Source organism: Coffea arabica, chromosome 10c (genome assembly GCF_036785885.1).
Source record: "Coffea arabica cultivar ET-39 chromosome 10c, Coffea Arabica ET-39 HiFi, whole genome shotgun sequence".
Taxonomy (NCBI): Eukaryota; Viridiplantae; Streptophyta; class Magnoliopsida; order Gentianales; family Rubiaceae; genus Coffea; species Coffea arabica.
This window is the reverse complement of record NC_092329.1, coordinates 28,601,550-28,616,038: the sequence shown is the minus strand read 5'-3', so window position 1 is coordinate 28,616,038 and position 14,489 is coordinate 28,601,550.

Below are 14,489 nucleotides of genomic sequence, written 5' to 3'. Positions count from 1 at the left end.
TTTAATTAGCTGAAAAAAAGAAAAAAGGAAAATTGTTGCCGCAGCATGAAAGCTGCGGACTTGCGCCGTTTGCAAAGAAATCTGGGACGGCTCCTGAAGCTGCAAAATACAGAAAAAGGACAGAGGTTCTTAGGGTTGAACTGGGATATAAAAGCTAAAGGGAAATGGTAGCCGCAAATAGAGAGAGGGAGCTGAACTAAAGTCGGACGGGAAAGTTGACGACTGAAAAATTTTTGCTCAAGGAGAACAAAAGAAAACAGAAACCAGAGAGGATAGTTGACGGAAGGGAGTTTGAGAGAAGAACAGAGAGCTAGGGGAAGAGAGGGGTTACGGGTAAGAAAAGGGAAGGCAAACAGCAAAGAAAAGAACCAGAAAGGAGGCGCGCAACTGGGAGAAATTGGAGAAAGGAAACCAGAAACTGGTTCTAAGCAAAGATTCAAGAGGAGATTTCGCAGCTTCCTATCCGTAGCTGGTTTGTGTTTGAAGTTGTTCATTGCACAAGAGGTAATCTCCACATTCTCTTCCATCATACAAGTTAGACCTTTTGGACAGATATTTTCCTTTTTACTCTTGGCATTCCATGTTTTTTCTGCGTTTGTTTTCTTCTCTGTTTTGGTATTACTTTGCTATTAAAAATGTCGCACTTGAACTGTTTGATGTTGTGGGTTTGAATGAAGACTGATTTGATTCAAAAGGTTGTAGTTTTGGTAGATTTGTTGGCAATATGCGTCTATAATGTCAAGTTTTCTGGAGGATATAGTATGTTTATGAGCCTTCGCATGAATTTAGTTCGTACCTCGTTGTGCACGAATGAAAATTGCAGAAAAGAAAACAGTTTTGTTAGCGATAATTCGGAGGTCTTAATGCTTTAATTTAACCCATGTTTAAACAAATTTGGGGCCTTTATGAAGTGCTTGAGAGTCGCTGCAATGAAGTTGAGGTTCTCTATGTTGTTGCAGTAAACGAAATTCTGGTTTCCTGTTTGGTTAAAATTCCAGAAAGGACTTAACTTGTGACCCAAGTTTTTTTTTTATTTTTTTTTTTGATAGTTCTTGGGTTGTTGTTTCTATGTATCTAGTTCTTTATGTTTGAGTTTTAACGAATGTACTGAGTGAATGGTAAATTTCTAGCTGGCTGCTTGAAGTTTTTGTTTCTCTCGATATGCAAATGGGTGGAGAATTTGCTGAAGTGAATCTGTTTTGAATGATTACCAGTTTTCTGAGATTGAATCAGTTGCTTTTTCCGGTTTCCCTTGCATGTTAGATGGTTTGTATGCTCTTACCATTTGGTTTCTAAAATCTGTTTTCACTCAAGAGTCTAACTATGTCTTCCTTTTGTTGCATTTGGTCTAGACACTCTCAGGTTTCATGGCTAGTTTTGTTGTTCATGTCTTCTTTTCCTTCCTGTTTCATTTGTGTTTCTCATACCCAAGCATATAGTTGGGTATTTTAGGATAGGCAAGTGTATGGCCATGAGTTTAATAATGTTGGGCTGAGGATTTTAATGAGTATTAGCTGGTTAGCTGATTCATTGCGGTTTAGTTTTTTTTGTGAAATATGACAGTAGGAACATTACAGGATTTCTTGTTGGCTTTTGTATGTTGGATGATCAAGTTTCTGTAGTCTTGTTGTTCAAAACGGAATTTCAATGTCGTTTGTGATCCAAGTTGCAGACTTTTCTTCTTATTAAATGTTTCTTTTGCGGCACAAAGTTGTTGAATCTCCAAAATCACGGCTGTTTTCTCGAAAATTTCTTCTTGTTGCAGAAATGTTTGATAAATTTTGCATGAAATAGCTTGAGCTGTCCAGATTTTGCATGTATGATTAGCGGCCTGTTGGTGTTTCAATTTGATAAGTTTTCATGTTGCAAAGTAGAGGAATGTGTGATAGTTTGTTTGGATTTTACTTGAGTTTGAAGGCTAGTGCTGAATTGCAGAAGCTTACGCATAGCAGAAAGTGTAGAAAAGTAATGAAGTTGCAGAAATTTTGGCCGAGAGTGTTCTTTTGCATGCATGAAAAATTTCTAAAAATTTCACTTTGACCCCTCAAGTTCCCTTTGGTTGCACTATGGCCCAAGTAATTGGAATACTTAATCAATTTAATCCCTCAAGCTTCTCCTTGTTCCACTATGACCCAACCAATTGAATAATTTCATCAATTTGGTCCTTGGTAATTTTAATTTGTGCAACTTCATTGCTTGTTTGCTTCAATTAACTACCATGCTTTGCTTCAATTGCGCTTAAGACATGACTTTAGGGACTTTATCATCAAGTGAGTTTTGTTTTGCACATTTCTTTTAATTTTTCTTAAATAAAGTGGTACCTTGACCTTTTTATTGTTTTGAAGCCATTTTTACTTCATTTGATTACCAACTCAAGGGAGGTATAACTTTCTTTTACCTTTTATTTGTCTCTCCTATGTGATCCAATGTGCTAAGTGAATTGCATGACTACTTTGCTTTCTTTACATTTCTTAAATTCCTTTCATTCCTTTCATTTACTTTTGCTTTATTAAGTTTTTTCTTTTATGGGGTATGTGTACACCTCTTGGCTTGTAATAGATAGGGCTTTGGCGAGCAGTTTGGTCCATTTTCCCCTTCCCCCTTTGTTTTAGTTAGTGAATGTAAAGTTCATTAGCTTGGTTGCATGCTTATGTGTTACGTGCTACTTGCTTTATTAGGTTTTGCATCTAGTCGAGCATGTTAAGTGTTACGTGCTACGTGTTTATGAGTGTTTGGCATGTCTACTAGCTTTCTGTAGTGTAGATGAATGGAATGGATGAATGTACGTTTCCACTAGTCCAACGCTAGTCGGAATTCATAGAATGGGCTAGTCCAACGCTAGACCCTTAGGGATTTCCCCTCGTTAGTACATGTTTGCATGTTCATTACATGTCATGCATTCTTTTTAGTTTTGTCATTTTTTGCATGCCCCCGACTCCCTTTCCCCTCACTTTAGGACTTGCATCTCATGCTAGTTAGGGTACATTTGCCTGAAGAGTCCCCTTCTGATAAGGGAAACGAGCGAGTGTGGCTACTCGATAGCCTTAGCACGCTAGTTTTGCTTTCTAATCAAAGGGAAAATCGAAGTCGAAAAGTTAGTAGTCATTCCCATACCCGACCTGATGCATTCCTTTAGGTTCATTCATTCTCATTTATCACTTACTCATTTTTTTTTCCAATTCACATTTCCTCATCACTTTTCCTTTCCTTATTGTTCAATTTGATTTCTACTTCACAAAATTGCACTTAATTACACCTATATGCACTTATCACTATATTTCATACACTTGCACAAAAACACTTGGATTTTTCATACAATTTCACACATGCACCTTTTCATACACTTGCACACAAACACTTGGATTTTTCATACAATTTCACACATTCACCTTTTTATACACTTGCACACTTGTACTTTAGCCATCATTTGCATTAATCGACCTCTATAAGGTTTTCCTTTATTGGCCGCCACAATTCATGTGGTTGGGACCAAAAACCTTACAAGAGACATTTTAGAATTTAGGTTTGCATTTTTTCCTTCTTTTTGCATTCATGTAGTGCATCCAAATGTAATAAATTCTTTGGTTAAAACAAGAAAATCTTTGATTAAATCATGCAACTAGCCTTGGCTAGGTCAAAGGGGTGCCTTGGATTTTATCCTTGCCTTCCCCTTTGTCAAATGTGACTCCCGAACCTTTTTCATTGGTTTACGTAGATTAGGAGTCGTTTAAAAGGGTTTCTCACTACTTTTTCCTATTTTTCTTTAAAAATACATTTTTTAGGTGACTTGGTACACCTTAACTCATTACCAAGTGGCGACTCCGTATTTAGTTTTAAAAACCCTTTTTAAACTATAATTTTGGGTCAAATCGTCGCATTCTCAAAACCCCATTTAGACCCATTTTTCTTTTAAATCACGATTCATTTTCCAATCACAAAAATACATTTTTAAACCATTCATTTATTTATCAAAAAATGGGGCGCGACAATGATTTGCACCAAGTAGAAGCTTGAAAGTTGAAGAAATTTCCTTCCTTGTGGAGCTTGAGAGGGCCGGCTATGGTGAAGAAAGAATGAGGAAATTTTAATGAATTTTTAAGATATTTAACATTTGGTCAAAAAAGTCAAGAAAGTGAATAGTAATTCTTAAGTCTTCTCCAATGAAATGGTGACACTTGTCACCACCATTAATGCATTCCTATCCTTTCTTTTCTCTCTCACATCAATCATATCTCACTCTCTACTTATCTCTTAACACCCGATAAATTTTACACAGTATCCGGAATTTAACCTAATTGGCCGAATTTTTCCGAACTTTTCGCACTAGTGGGTCCCACGTCCGATATACGTTCTTAATTTCTGAAAATCTAACCAATACTAGAAAAATCATCTAAAAACTATATTTACTCATAAAAATTATCTGGGGAATTTTCTAATAAAGAAAATGTAGAAAAAACGGGTTTTCAATCTTAACCGGAACTTAGGGTTTAAATCTTAATCCCTACTTAGGGTTTTCGAAATACTCCCAAAACCAAACGTTACCGCCCAATTAATGAATATATCAACGTAGAACGAACTGGGGCCTCACAATCTCCCCCACTTAGGACAATTTCGTCCTCGAAATTTCTATGAACGGAATCTATCAAATCTAAAGTAACCAGTAGCCTGTCGGGCAAAACAATGGGTCATAATCAATTCTTGAACACAAGTGGCATTCTCGGTCCATGTTTTGTTCAGCTATTGTTTCCTCCCTTTCTTCTCTTGACTCTCGGCCTCGTTTTGTTCCACAGTTATGACCATGTCCGCGACTATGTCTTCCTTCCACATATATACACACACACATATATATATATATATATATATATATAGTTTTCCCTTCTCCCTCTTTTCTTTCCAAAAAGGTACTTTAATGAATGAATGCAGTAAATTGACTACAATAACAAAATCCAACATACCAATTACACAAATAACATATCACACATAACACGCCATATCAAAAGACGGACAAGCAAGTATACAAATACATATCAAGTTGGACAGATAACTATGTACACAAACACATATACTAACGTCAGGTGGTCGTAATACACGGGCGAACCAAAAGGAAAAGGTGAAGTCGTCCCAGTATCAGCCCGTCTGATCTCTCACGTCCCTTACTATCCAAACTAGATGTCCATTGACCTTTTGTACGCATTCTAGTCAGGCAAAGCCTGTTCATGCTTCCAAAATACAAGTCTCAAGTACCTAGTAGCTTGCATCGCCTCAATTCTGGAGTATTCGGGCACAGGAATCCGAAATAAGATAGTTCACATCTCGAGCTGGCCAGTCCCAAGAGTAAACCATCTACAAATCGAACTTCCTACCCGACATACCTATCTATGGTTCTTAGATACCATGAGAAAGATTGAAGACCTATAACACTTCAGAGTTCATAGCTTATGCTCGAACGAGCACTTAATCCTTCATACCCATTCACCACTCAGCCCAAGCTCACTCCGCGCGGAGACCACGCGAAGCAGGCTCTAGGTTTTATCCCTCAATTGCTTAACTTTCAAATCAAATCGAATCCCACAGTCCGGCATCCTAAACTTCAAGCCTAGGATACACTACAGGAATCTGAAGCCTAAGCTCTGATACCAACTATGACGACCCCACTTCTCCCAAGGGCGAACCCAAGGGTATCGGCGGGCCGCCTGCCTAGCTCGCGCCAGGACTCAAAACTTAAAGTTCGAAAGAGCACTAAATACAATATATACAACCCCAAAAGAGTTATAATTACATTCTCCAAAAGTATCGAGTCAAACCACCAGAACAAAAACAAACATCCTAACTGTTCAACTATTACAAGCCAATCTAACTATACTAGTATACGAGCCAAAAGTCCCCGCGTCGGCCCCTGCTAAGGAAAACAAAAGGAATGGGGTAAGCTATATGCTTAGTAAGTAAACAGGGGCGAAAGCATAAATTTCACGTAACAGTTACACAATAAGAGTAAAGCAAAAGCAGAAAAGTAACATCACATAATAAGGATACAGGTGGCTCCAAAGCCAACTCCTGTGCCATGCGTGATCTCCTGCCGACACTCCGTCGACTGCAAATAATAGTCCGTAGAACTTCACTTGTACACCCACCGACACCTTATCACCCTCACTGGCCAGTCACCTCACAAACTTGCCCGGGCGAACGAAATCACAAACTTGAGCTTGAGTCACAAGCTCGGGTCACAAACTTGGTCACCTTCTCGGTGAACCGGATTCACAAAATTGGTTCATAAAATGAACCTACAAACTTGGTGACCTCAGACTAAGTTGGACTGCCTTCGACCAAGCCCTAACCGGCTCGAATAGTCCAACCAGGTCAAGAGTTCGCCCCAAACTCACAAACTTCACAAAATTATTCAAAATCACAAACTTTGCAAACTTCACAAACTTTATTCGAAAGTCGCCCCGAGCCACAAGCTCAAGGGTTTTGGTTCCAAAAGGTTCATATACATATGCCAAGTACAATTATACATTCAAATTAGGGTTTAGGTTGAGTGCGATAAAGTACACCCTCGCCTAAGTTCCCTTTTCACATATCTCAAACACATAGCAAAGAAAACACACCAAACCGGCCTGAATACTTACTCAAAATACCAAAAGTAGTACGGAAGCAAAATCGCTTCGCGCGTTCGCTAGTAGTGGGCCCCACCGGCTCCGCCTAGCTCACCGCTGTCTGAAATAGAAGATTTTATCACAAACGGCCACTAACATGCCCAAAACAAGCAAAACGGCAAAACAACACGCGCGCACGTAAATATGACAGACGGAAACGGAAACGGCAGATTTGACACTCGTTTCTAGTTTACTCATAAGTTGAGCTACGAATATCGGATTAAGGCGTATGAGATGCCATATCGAAGCTTAAAGGATGAACAACAACTGTTATGAAGACATCCAGAACTGAAACTGGAGGCTTTAGTCCCAAATGAACCAAACACAATCACTTATGAAATCTGGCCAATGCACAAATGGTCAGTTTTGAGTGCTAACTGTTTTCTATGCTACACATGGTCAAAAGAGCTGAAAATTGGCAGTTAGATAGTTCATTCCAAATGGAACAACTTTCATGAAGGTAGGCAATCCAAATTCGGAATGGAAATTGGTCATCAGTACCAAAACAGATTTCTGGTCATTTTCACGGGCAGGCCTTGTTTGCTCGGCTATATCTCAGGTTTTATAAATCCGATTCATGAAATTCCAAGGGCGTTAGAAAGGTCTGATATAAGGCTATAAGTTTGGTGTTTTGGTCGAAAGCCCAAACAGCTTGTAACCCAGTCAAATGTGAAGCCAAAGTTCCAGTCGTAAACTTTCCAAAAACGTAACAGAATTTGCTGGTCAAAACAGGTCTGAGTATTTCGTTTATAGCTCAGGATATACTAACCCGTCTAACCTGAAAATTTACAGGGATATCCAGGACTTAAGGGGCTACAATGTTGAAGAAGGAAACTTTATCCAATTTTGAATGTAACAAGGTCAAAAATGTAAGACACTATACCAGAATTGCAAAACAGGATCACAAACCGTATTTGACCTTAATATGCGGTAATGGCACCAAATTCACTACGGTTATCGGATGGGGGTGTAAGACCCACCGTTTCGAAGCTAAGAAACAGGAGTACAACAATGTAGAAGGTCACTCAATCCAGTTCCTAGCTTAACTAGGTCGAAAATGCCAAATACTATACCAGAATTACCAAAACAGGTTTGCAAATCACACAAAACTGTAATTACTATAACTTAGTCTATACAAGTCCAAATGCAGAAATTCCAAAGGCATAGGTTAGCTAAGATATCCTGATACATTTCATCAGAAGACACCAACTTCAAAATCTAAACCAAAACCAGTCAAAATGGACAATTACTATCGCAGTTTTCGCATTCTGTCCAAAGCAGAATAGCTACAGTCATTTCGTCATAACTCATTCTACATTAATCTAAATGACCTGAAATTTTGCAGGCATCTCAAAAACATCAATACCTACAACTTTCATGTTTTGAGCAAAGTCAAATTCGGCCTCTAACCCTATGATCCAAAACCGGACAGAATTGGGGATTTAAGAACCCTAGCTTTGCAATTCTCACACCAAATCCAAAATTGGTTGCATTTATCCACATTTCACATCCACTAGAGCCATTATAATCCATTGCCAATCATCACAAACAACCACACCATCATAATCCAATTAAACCAGAAAAATCATCATAAAATGGAAAACTTCACCAAATCACTCCAAACCAAGATAAAAACCAGAAATTTCACCACTTGAATCACCAATAAGCATAACATAAGCATCATTAGGTGTAGTAGGGTGTTTCAAGCCTCACTTACCAAGAAACAAGAGAGAGGAGGGTGTTGGACACCTTAAACCTTCAAACAAGCTTCACTAAAGCACTCACTATCACAAAAAGGAAAGATTTTATGGAGTGGAATTGGATCTAACAAATGTTTTTGGATGATTGTAGACACCAAATTTTTGAATTAATTTTGTATGTTTGGTTTTAGTGATAATTGGTTGATTTTTGTTTAGACGGTTTTGCATTTTAGTTCATTTTCGTTTGTCTAGCTTTTTTAGGTTTTATTTTATTTTTATTCCCTTTTTAGTTTTTAGTTGTTTTTGTAGTTTTTAATTTATAAGTTTTAGCGTAGATTTTTTTTAGAGAAAAAAAAAGAGAAAAGTGAAAATAAACAAAAAAAAAGGGGGAAAAAGAAAAGGGAAAAATGGTTTAATGCATACTGGCCTATTTTTGAAAAAAAAAGTGAAAAGTTTGAAATTTGAAGAAAAAGTTTTTTAGTGTAATAGGCATTATTTACTTTTTGATACATTTTAATTGTTTTTCAAAGAAAAGAGGAAAAAATATATATTATTATTTCAGGTTACAAGCATTTGTGTTTTTGATTGCATTTTATTGTTATTTCTTTATTGTTATTTTTATTTAAGTAAAGAAAAGAAAAAAAGAAAAAAAGAAAATGGATGAAAAATGGAAGTTGTAATTTGCTGTTCAATATCAATTTCTGTTATTATAAATTTTTGTTATTATCATTTATTTCATTTTTATTGTTATTAATTTCTGTTTTAATTAGCTGAAAAAAAGAAAAAAGGAAAATTGTTGCCGCAGCATGAAAGCTGCGGACTTGCGCCGTTTGCAAAGAAATCTGGGACGGCTCCTGAAGCTGCAAAATACAGAAAAAGGACAGAGGTTCTTAGGGTTGAACTGGGATATAAAAGCTAAAGGGAAATGGTAGCCGCAAATAGAGAGAGGGAGCTGAACTAAAGTCGGACGGGAAAGTTGACGACTGAAAAATTTTTGCTCAAGGAGAACAAAAGAAAACAGAAACCAGAGAGGATAGTTGACGGCAGGGAGTTTGAGAGAAGAACAGAGAGCTAGGGGAAGAGAGGGGTTACGGGTAAGAAAAGGGAAGGCAAACAGCAAAGAAAAGAACCAGAAAGGAGGCGCGCAGCTGGGAGAAATTGGAGAAAGGAAACCAGAAACTGGTTCTAAGCAAAGATTCAAGAGGAGATTTCGCAGCTTCCTATCCGTAGCTGGTTTGTGTTTGAAGTTGTTCATTGCACAAGAGGTAATCTCCACATTCTCTTCCATCATACAAGTTAGACCTTTTGGACAGATATTTTCCTTTTTACTCTTGGCATTCCATGTTTTTTCTGCGTTTGTTTTCTTCTCTGTTTTGGTATTACTTTGCTATTAAAAATGTCGCACTTGAACTGTTTGATGTTGTGGGTTTGAATGAAGGCTGATTTGATTCAAAAGGTTGTAGTTTTGGTAGATTTGTTGGCAATATGCGTCTATAATGTCAAGTTTTCTGGAGGATATAGTATGTTTATGAGCCTTCGCATGAATTTAGTTTGTACCTCGTTGTGCACGAATGAAAATTGCAGAAAAGAAAACAGTTTTGTTAGCGATAATTCGGAGGTCTTAATGCTTTAATTTAACCCATGTTTAAACAAATTTGGGGCCTTTATGAAGTGCTTGAGAGTCGCTACAATGAAGTTGAGGTTCTCTATGTTGTTGCAGTAAACGAAATTCTGGTTTCCTGTTTGGTTAAAATTCCAGAAAGGACTTAACTTGTGACCCAAGTTTTTTTTTTTTTTTGATAGTTCTTGGGTTGTTGTTTCTATGTATCTAGTTCTTTATGTTTGAGTTTTAACGAATGTACTGAGTGAATGGTAAATTTCTGGCTGGCTGCTTGAAGTTTTTGTTTCTCTCGATATGCAAATGGGTGGAGAATTTGCTGAAGTGAATCTGTTTTGAATGATTACCAGTTTTCTGAGATTGAATCAGTTGCTTTTTCCGGTTTCCCTTGCATGTTAGATGGTTTGTATGCTCTTACCATTTGGTTTCTAAAATCTGTTTTCACTCAAGAGTCTAACTATGTCTTCCTTTTGTTGCATTTGGTCTAGACACTCTCAGGTTTCATGGCTAGTTTTGTTGTTCATGTCTTCTTTTCCTTCCTGTTTCATTTGTGTTTCTCATACCCAAGCATATAGTTGGGTATTTTAGGATAGGCAAGTGTATGGCCATGAGTTTAATAATGTTGGGCTGAGGATTTTAATGAGTATTAGCTGGTTAGCTGATTCATTGCGGTTTAGTTTTTTTTGTGAAATATGACAGTAGGAACATTACAGGATTTCTTGTTGGCTTTTGTATGTTGGATGATCAAGTTTCTGTAGTCTTGTTGTTCAAAACGGAATTTCAATGTCGTTTGTGATCCAAGTTGCAGACTTTTCTTCTTATTAAATGTTTCTTTTGCGGCACAAAGTTGTTGAATCTCCAAAATCACGGCTGTTTTCTCGAAAATTTCTTCTTGTTGCAGAAATGTTTGATAAATTTTGCATGAAATAGCTTGAGCTGTCCAGATTTTGCATGTATGATTAGCGGCCTGTTGGTGTTTCAATTTGATAAGTTTTCATGTTGCAAAGTAGAGGAATGTGTGATAGTTTGTTTGGATTTTACTTGAGTTTGAAGGCTAGTGCTGAATTGCAGAAGCTTACGCATAGCAGAAAGTGTAGAAAAGTAATGAAGTTGCAGAAATTTTGGCCGAGAGTGTTCTTTTGCATGCATGAAAAATTTCTAAAAATTTCACTTTGACCCCTCAAGTTCCCTTTGGTTGCACTATGGCCCAAGTAATTGGAATACTTAATCAATTTAATCCCTCAAGCTTCTCCTTGTTCCACTATGACCCAACCAATTGAATAATTTCATCAATTTGGTCCTTGGTAATTTTAATTTGTGCAACTTCATTGCTTGTTTGCTTCAATTAACTACCATGCTTTGCTTCAATTGCACTTAAGACATGACTTTAGGGACTTTATCATCAAGTGAGTTTTGTTTTGCACATTTCTTTTAATTTTTCTTAAATAAAGTGGTACCTTGACCTTTTTATTGTTTTGAAGCCATTTTTACTTCATTTGATTACCAACTCAAGGGAGGTATAACTTTCTTTTACCTTTTATTTGTCTCTCCTATGTGATCCAATGTGCTAAGTGAATTGCATGACTACTTTGCTTTCTTTACATTTCTTAAATTCCTTTCATTCCTTTCATTTACTTTTGCTTTATTAAGTTTTTTCTTTTATGGGGTATGTGTACACCTCTTGGCTTGTAATAGATAGGGCTTTGGCGAGCAGTTTGGTCCATTTTCCCCTTCCCCCTTTGTTTTAGTTAGTGAATGTAAAGTTCATTAGCTTGGTTGCATGCTTATGTGTTACGTGCTACTTGTTTTATTAGGTTTTGCATCTAGTCGAGCATGTTAAGTGTTACGTGCTACGTGTTTATGAGTGTTTGGCATGTCTACTAGCTTTCTGTAGTGTAGATGAATGGAATGGATGAATGTACGTTTCCACTAGTCCAACGCTAGTCGGAATTCATAGAATGGGCTAGTCCAACGCTAGACCCTTAGGGATTTCCCCTCGTTAGTACATGTTTGCATGTTCATTACATGTCATGCATTCTTTTTAGTTTTGTCATTTTTTGCATGCCCCCGACTCCCTTTCCCCTCACTTTAGGACTTGCATCTCATGCTAGTTAGGGTACATTTGCCTGAAGAGTCCCCTTCTGATAAGGGAAACGAGCGAGTGTGGCTACTCGATAGCCTTAGCACGCTAGTTTTGCTTTCTAATCAAAGGGAAAATCGAAGTCGAAAAGTTAGTAGTCATTCCCATACCCGACCTGATGCATTCCTTTAGGTTCATTCATTCTCATTTATCACTTACTCATTTTTTTTTCCAATTCACATTTCCTCATCACTTTTCCTTTCCTTATTGTTCAATTTGATTTCTACTTCACAAAATTGCACTTAATTACACCTATATGCACTTATCACTATATTTCATACACTTGCGCACAAACACTTGGATTTTTCATACAATTTCACACATGCACCTTTTCATACACTTGCACACAAACACTTGGATTTTTCATACAATTTCACACGTTCACCTTTTTATACACTTGCACACTTGCACTTTAGCCATCATTTGCATTAATCGACCTCTATAAGGTTTTCCTTTATTGGCCGCCACAATTCATGTGGTTGGGACCAAAAACCTTACAAGAGACATTTTAGAATTTAGGTTTGCATTTTTTCCTTCTTTTTGCATTCATGTAGTGCATCCAAATGTAATAAATTCTTTGGTTAAAACAAGAAAATCTTTGATTAAATCATGCAACTAGCCTTGGCTAGGTCAAAGGGGTGCCTTGGATTTTATCCTTGCCTTCCCCTTTGTCAAATGTGACTCCCGAACCTTTTTCATTGGTTTACGTAGATTAGGAGTCGTTTAAAAAGGGTTTCTCACTACTTTTTCATATTTTTCTTTAAAAATACATTTTTTAGGTGACTTGGTACACCTTAACTCATTACCAAGTGGCGACTCCGTATTTAGTTTTAAAAACCCTTTTTAAACTATAATTTTGGGTCAAATCGTCGCATTCTCAAAACCCCATTTAGACCCATTTTTCTTTTAAATCACGATTCATTTTCCAATCACAAAAATACATTTTTAAACCATTCATTTATTTATCAAAAAATGGGGCGCGACATCTTTGATTATGTTTTATACTTTCCTTGGAAATATTGAATTTTCTATGCATTTTTACAAGTAAGTACATTTTTTAAATCATCTTCCTAATATGACTTAGTGTACGTTGAGTTTGAAATGTATTTGGACGTGGGACCTGCTAGTGCGGTAAATGCGATATATTTTTGACAACTCGTTGGAGTTTGGTTAAGTGATATTATTTTACAAGGTGCTAAGAGATAATTAGAAGTTACCTATATGGATTAGTATTAGAGAGACAAAGAGATAAGCTTAAGCAAGCAAGGTGCCAAGTGTCACAAACCCATTGGATGTTGGATTTGACCAAGACCTTCTTAACTTTCCTACAATCAATTTTGACTCAATTTTCTCTCATTTTTCTTGTGCCTTGGCCGAACCTCTTGAGGAGGAAAACAAGATAGAGCTCTTCAATTTCGAGCTTCCAAATTTGCTCAAATCTTGAGTTTCAACCAACCAAATCACAAACCACACCATACAAGTGATCATTAGGGAAGGTTAAAGGTGTTGGTGGAATTGTTTTGGAGGAGGAAAGATTAATCTCCTATCTTTCTTGTGGTTTTAAAGTATTTTGCCAAGAACATCCTCTTTACTTCAATTAATTGCTTATTAGTGATTTTTAGTTGTTTCAGATGTTGTTTTGTGGAAGATTAGCACTTGAATGCATGAATTCCAGTTTAGGGTTTCATTTTTACCCTATTCTGCCTGGACCTGTTAGGCCATGATGGAGGCCGAATCAGCTCTTGCCCAAAACATGAAAGTTGTAGGAAATAATGTTTTAAAGTTACCTGTAACAGGTCAGCTCAATTGGAGAAACGTAGCCTACGAAAAGACCAAAATACCCTTGCTACCCTGTTTCTGTCCGAAACTGATGATCAGCTTATGTAAGTGGTTAGTTTGACCAAGAATATTATCCAATTGGTTATTGATGTCTTATTAAGAATTATAGCCATGTATCTTAGCTTTCAAATGGCTTTGGAATTACCTGAATTGGAGTTGTGTGTGCCGAGATATGAGTGAATGAATCAGGACTGCTAGTTCAATTTCACAGTGAGCTTCGAACTGGAAAATCTAGAGTTGTTTTGGTAAATTTGCCCTAGTTAGGGTGAGAAATGGACTAAGTATCTTCATCAAAGTTATAGCTCTTTGTCTTAGCTTCAAAACGGTATAAATTTCACCCCAATCTGACAAGCGTAGCCTCGGTTGTGTCCATTACGCAAAAGCACGTCAAATCTGTCCTTTTGCTAAACTTCATTTCCGCACATGTCGTTAGCTTGATTTTGTACTTATATGACTTTGAGCCTATGGAATGGCTATTGAAATGAGATGATATTGTGTGTGACTTTGGGATTGATTGAGAAAAACAATGAAGCCATAAA